Source organism: Lepeophtheirus salmonis, chromosome 8 (genome assembly GCF_016086655.4).
Source record: "Lepeophtheirus salmonis chromosome 8, UVic_Lsal_1.4, whole genome shotgun sequence".
Taxonomy (NCBI): domain Eukaryota; kingdom Metazoa; phylum Arthropoda; class Copepoda; order Siphonostomatoida; family Caligidae; genus Lepeophtheirus; species Lepeophtheirus salmonis.
The window spans coordinates 2,098,389-2,104,388 of record NC_052138.2 but is presented as its reverse complement, the minus strand read 5'-3'; the positions used below and the strand labels follow the sequence as shown (position 1 = coordinate 2,104,388).

The 6,000-nt window shown below is 32.9% G+C and overlaps 1 non-coding gene across 1 annotated transcript; it reads right to left on the bottom strand.

Moving 5' to 3' along the window:
- Positions 1-463: 463 nt before the first annotated feature.
- On the bottom strand, positions 464-535 carry TRNAG-UCC (transfer RNA glycine (anticodon UCC)). Its single transcript has one exon. It is a non-coding gene; the product is annotated as a tRNA-Gly (tRNA).
- Between the last annotated feature and the right edge of the window lie 5,465 nt (positions 536-6,000).

Below are 6,000 nucleotides of genomic sequence, written 5' to 3'. Positions count from 1 at the left end.
AGGGAAAAGAAGATGAAGGAGAGAGAGGGGATATTGGATTTTTCTGAAGGAAGTTTTCATGGTTTAAATATTGTGAACGGCTACAAGAACTGCCTCCTTTAATTGCACTCCAATTCTAACGCGAGTACTTCCAAGTTATTATCAAATATGACGTGTTCTATCAAGACTCACCTTCAATCTCCCTTTTTCATATTAGTCATTGGAGTAGTAGATAAATAATAAAATGTAAATAAAACATTATTTAAAATCTTGAGAACTATTGCCAGAATTTGTTAATTACTCAGAAAATAGCAAATATCATCCCCAAAAATGGGTACAAGAATACATTACATGGTAATTTAAGAATTTACGTCATAGAGGGTTGAGAAAACATATGATATAATTCTATTTATGTCTCTGTGGCGGATAAACAATCCAGAAAGATTGGAAATTTGTCTCCCTAAAGAGGCAAAATTATAAAATCTGCGTCGGCCGGGAATCGAACCCGGATCAACTGCTTGGAAGGCAGCTATGCTGACCATTATACCACCGACGCTTCTTCTTGAAAATAAAATTTTGTGGTATATATATTTTTTATATTCTTAAGATCAACAAGGATTAAATATCTTTAAATACATATTTTATATAATGTATCGTGAAAAAGGACTACGTTGCTAATGTGTTCAAGGGGTTCTGAAGGTGGTTGGAGGCTGTTATTGAGACTGATGGTGACCAGATTCATAATTAATGTGTATTGTAAAAATAAAAAATTTTATAAAATAAAATTTGGTAAGTACAACATTATCCTAATCAATTATGAGTATTTTAATGACTACTTTGAGACAAGTCACAGTACTTTTCTATATCCAGTACATTATACTTCAGGAGACCCAGAGGGGTATTGATCGTCAAAAATTCTCTAGATGACTCCTCTAGTTCATACTGGTCATAACAGAGGCTAAAATAAAGTTTAGAGAATAAAAGCGAACCTGCTTGTCCTCAGAACAGTTCTTCCGAAAACAGTAACGTGTCTAGAGATAAACTCCATTTTTATAAGTTATCAGCACCATTCCATTTGAAGCAGATTTTACCAATGGCAGGACAATGAGAACGAAGAAGGGGGTGCATTGTGGCACAAAATGTCCCTTTAAGTCTCTTTTTCTGGGGTTTTGTTCAAAGGGAAGGGGCATTCTCAGACTGGAATTAGATTTGGGCGAAGAGTTCCATTGGGGTCCTAATATTCAAAAACCATGACAGATTTTCAATATATCAATTCTCAAGAGAGAGAGTGTCTGCTGATTCCATGGCACGACCTATCTGAATGACTTTTTCGAGTTTGACAGACTTCTTTTGAAAAGAAGTCTGTCATAGTTTAGTACTAGATATGCACCAGATTGCCGTAATGACTACAAAGGAACTAAATCCGAAAGTATGGAAACTGGCCCCGGAAACATAATAAAACCACATTCTCATATGTTTCCTTAGGATGACTCACAATGAAAACGTTGAATCCAAGCCGTACCTCAACAAAATTAGGAACCTTCAAAATATTCTGCCCTTTGTGAACTTCCTTTTTTCTACTCTGATTATAAACTTGAAACTGAGGATACTAACAAATTCGTCGTAAAAATCCAAACATAGTATGAAAAATATTGAAAAAGATGAAATTTGATCCAAGTTTCGAAATCTTCCTCCTTTATTAATCTAAACAAATTCTAACACTTAGATACTAGGCTTATCTATCTTCATCTCAGGTCCTTAAGGAAAATGAATTATTTTTAAATGGCATTAGTATATTAATACTATGCACTTTCTCTAGAAGAAGATATTTTTCTGTTGAATAGATTTGGATTTTTAAATTTTTTTTAAAAGCTGTGGATTTTCATTTTTTCCCTAAGAAATTTAGTTTTTGAATTTTTACAAAAAAATTCCGAAAACTAAGCCCTCACCAAAATATGATTCTGCGAACGCCCCTGGAGCACCAAATAAATCGTATGAAAAATTAACCTGTTTTTATGCTTTCTATAAATGAGATCTATGATAATTAGTACAAATTAACAAATAGAAAGGACAGAAAATATTTTATAAAATTCGATTAGACTCTGTTTAATAGACTAATAAATTTATGATTCATTTTGAAATGTTATCCTAACTGTTGGAAGGAAAATATTGATTTTTTTAAATTGTGGAAAGAACAGTCACTAAACCTTTCAGATACTATATTCAGGATGACAGGGTAGGGCAGAAAAACGTGGACTCGAGAGATGGATTTAGAAATACATCAATAATTATATTTTCAATAATAGGCAAAAAACTAATTGTCACAAAATATGAAGACAAGGTTTCTGCAAAACTTTTTTGACTCAATGTGGCCAGCTTTATTATCAATCACAGCCTTTACAAATCACCTGAAGGTAATGTAGGAGTTGATGACAAACTCATCTTACAAATTGTCCCATGCAGCCACTATGGAGGAATACAAGGAGTCCACATTTGAGTGTGAGGTCCTGTTGGTTTTCCTCTACAAAATGTCCCATATAGAAAAGTCCAGTGGGTTCAAATCTGGTTAAGAAGGAGACCATATCTATTTGGACCAGAATCGAGCCATGTTATCTTCGAATAACTTTTGGCGCTTGGCGGACATATGAGAAGGGGCGATGTCAAGAGGGTGTACCTAAGCACCTTATAGTAGGCTTCCTGGCGGATTTTCTGTCCAGATTTGTAAAATAATATCGGAGGCTGAAACGACGAGGACCATTGTTTGGGCCGGATATTTTATGTGGTAACCCCTTATACCTCTTCTTTTGTTTCCGTAAGCCAACCTGAAAATCTTCTTGTCCCAGAAATTTTTCACAATTGACCCATTTGCCTTGATCCATTTGAGGATTTTGTTGCACCTCCTCTTGAGCCTCCTGGCTTTCATACCCTCTGTCAGAAGGTGGTGGGAATCCAAAGTTGTGCTTTATAGCCTTCCTGATGGTCCTAAACTTAACAAAAACTTCATATCCCTCTTTAAATTATACCCTACACTTCCTGACATCCTGGAGAGGTTTTCTCCATTTATTTTCATCTTGGCCAACTTAAAACCTAAAACACTTGACAATGTCCTTAATCTTCATCATATCAACTCCAGCATCTAGGAGATATTTTGCTTATTGCTCGCTCATGACGATGAAATGAATAAATGATTAGTATAGTTTGTTTATGTAAAAAGGCATTTGAAATAGAACATCAAGAAATAGTCATCAATAAACCTTTTCATAACAATGAGAAAATAAACATTAATTAACAGTCCACGTTGTTGTGTTTCTTGTTTCTAATTACAATCCGAATATATTCAAAACAAAAAAAAAATATCCTCTTTTATGTTTACATATTTATCATGTAATCCCTGAGGTCAAACTTATTGTATAATGGTATAACATAAGGTCATGATCTCTAAGCGAACTAACGATGGAAATTGGAACACTACTTATAACTGATCTAATTATATTGAGTCTTACAATATCAAAGAGTGAATTCTTATTTTCGATAAATTTATAATAACTGATGAAGTTTTCATTGTCAATTTGAATCCAACTAAATGGATCTAATTATATGCATCCTCTTAAATGTATATTTGCAATCTCTAATTTGTACTTTCAACGCTTTGTAACTTTATTTTGCAGGCCAAAAAAGAATGTACAAAGTTAAGAGTTGATTAATAGCCTGATTGTCTTAAAAATAATCATCTTACCAAATTTTTCAAACTTTATATTTCTATAATAAAGTAAAATGCTTTATATCTTGAAAAGTGTAATATTTGAAATAAATGCCACGGAAATATTTTTAAGCCTAAGGAGGGTATATACCTAAAGCAATTACTAAGCTTAAAAGATTAATTAATTAAACATAGTACACCATACGTATTATATTTTATAGATGAGTTTTGAAATTCTTGACTATGAAACGGTTTTTTGGCTCAAAAACTCATTTTTATAATGCGTTGCAATGCAGCTGAGGAAGTAGTTTCCAAGATGGACGAAGTTTCATTTTAGAAGCGAGTTTCTAACATTCTATTCTAACTAAAAGTTGGAGTAGTAATGAAACTGCCGTCCAAAATAAATATTCCCAAAAAATGATTTAACAAAATATTTTATGATATTAAATTAGCTGCAATTTAGCTCCTGCGTTTTTATTGGAGGGATTTATGAAAATTCTTTAATTACTTCAATTTCTAATATACAAAAAACATTTTTTTCAACTCATTTTACATTTAAATATTTTAAATTCGGTTATTTTTGTGCAAATCGGGTTATATGAACTGGATTTATTGATGGAAAACCAACATTTTTAAGAGACTAATTACTTAATCAGTTAATCATCCAAATTTATAAAATTTGATATTTTTAATTTAAATTTCATTTTTTTATATTAAATCATCCCCCCTCTAAAATCTCTTAGTAAAAAGTTATTTAAAGAGGAAATGAAAAAATAACAGGATATAACAATAACAAAGTTCGGTGTATGGACAATGGATAATTTATCTGATCTGATTGTCAAAATTGTGTAAAACAAAACCTTAAATCTCAACTATCATTATAAAAAAAAAAAAACTCTATAAAAAAAGCGCCAACTATGTGTGAAGCCCAGGACTTTTCAGCCCATGTGTTAGATGAATCAAAATATAATTACAATATTTTCCCGCGAAAAAATACTATTTAATATTTGAAATGCCGAAAGTTCTCCATTTTATGGAGAGTCATTACTTTTCTCCTCCCTAAACCAAAAGAAGGCAGCTGATATTAACTAAGGTCTTAATTCAGGTGTACCATATGGTTTGCCTTCTCCTAGCGCGCTTTTTTTTTCAGTACAAAACTACTTATAATAAAAAATCATTAAACAGAAAAACAATGGAAATTTCTTTCTTATGACTAGGAGCCTGGGTTCGGAGACAACGAGGAGATGGCACGTGCAATAATAATACCCTTGGTAACACAAAATGTATATTATACGATTTTGGGGGAAGGAAATGAGTTTTCTCCTTGTTTTTTCTCTACAAAAAGCCCACCCCTACTCATGATTATCCATTATTGCAAAGATATTGCGTTATCCAAAAAGTGCCTAAACCAATGACTCTATGGCTATTGTTATATGAAGAAAATCATTCATTTTCGTAAAAAAATCTACAAGAACCTTCAAGTAATTGACTTTGAATAAGACATAATCTCAATTTATAGCCAAAAAATCAAAAATAATGCCTTCTAATTTTTTTAAATCAGAAACTTCTCACATTAACCTGGTGGTCGTTACTTAAATCTTTGGGACTGTTTGATGTACAAGAATAGCCACCAGAGCGCTCTTTATTCAATGAAAACCTATGAGGATCTGAAATTTTAAACACTAAGATGAAGTTGAATTTAGGATGAAACATTCATGTGGCATCATTTTTTTGTGATAAAATAGGTATGGGGAAAAAGTAATTTCATATTTTCCGCCATTTTTAACTAAGTATATCTTGTTCATTTTGGTCACATCGGATCATACGATAAAGTGTTGTAAAGGTATGAATGTTTACTACAAACACTCTTATCGTGCGTCGAGTATGGAGGTCTCAAAGGAATATATTCGCCATATTTTGCATTTTTACTAACTGAAAGGGTAATCAAACACGTCAAAAGAGACCAAGAAAATGTGCAATGTATACGGGGTTAATATTCTTTCAGTTCGTGTTGCACAGCAGTGATTCGGGCTATTTCGTTTTGGTGTAGTGAAGGGGAATAACGCAACACTCACTGCCAGGCCTGTCGTCGAAAAACTGTATAAAATCATGGAAGATATCCAGATGGGTTGTCGTGTTAGCAATTGCAGCATCGCCCAGGAGCTGAAAATCGATAATAAACCCGTTTTGTACTATTTGCAGGGGGCTGGATACAAAAAAAAAAAAACTTGAATATGAGAGGAATCATTGTTTCCTCAAGACAACACCAGGCCACACACATCTTTGATGATGCACCAGTAGCTCAAGGAGATCGGATGGGA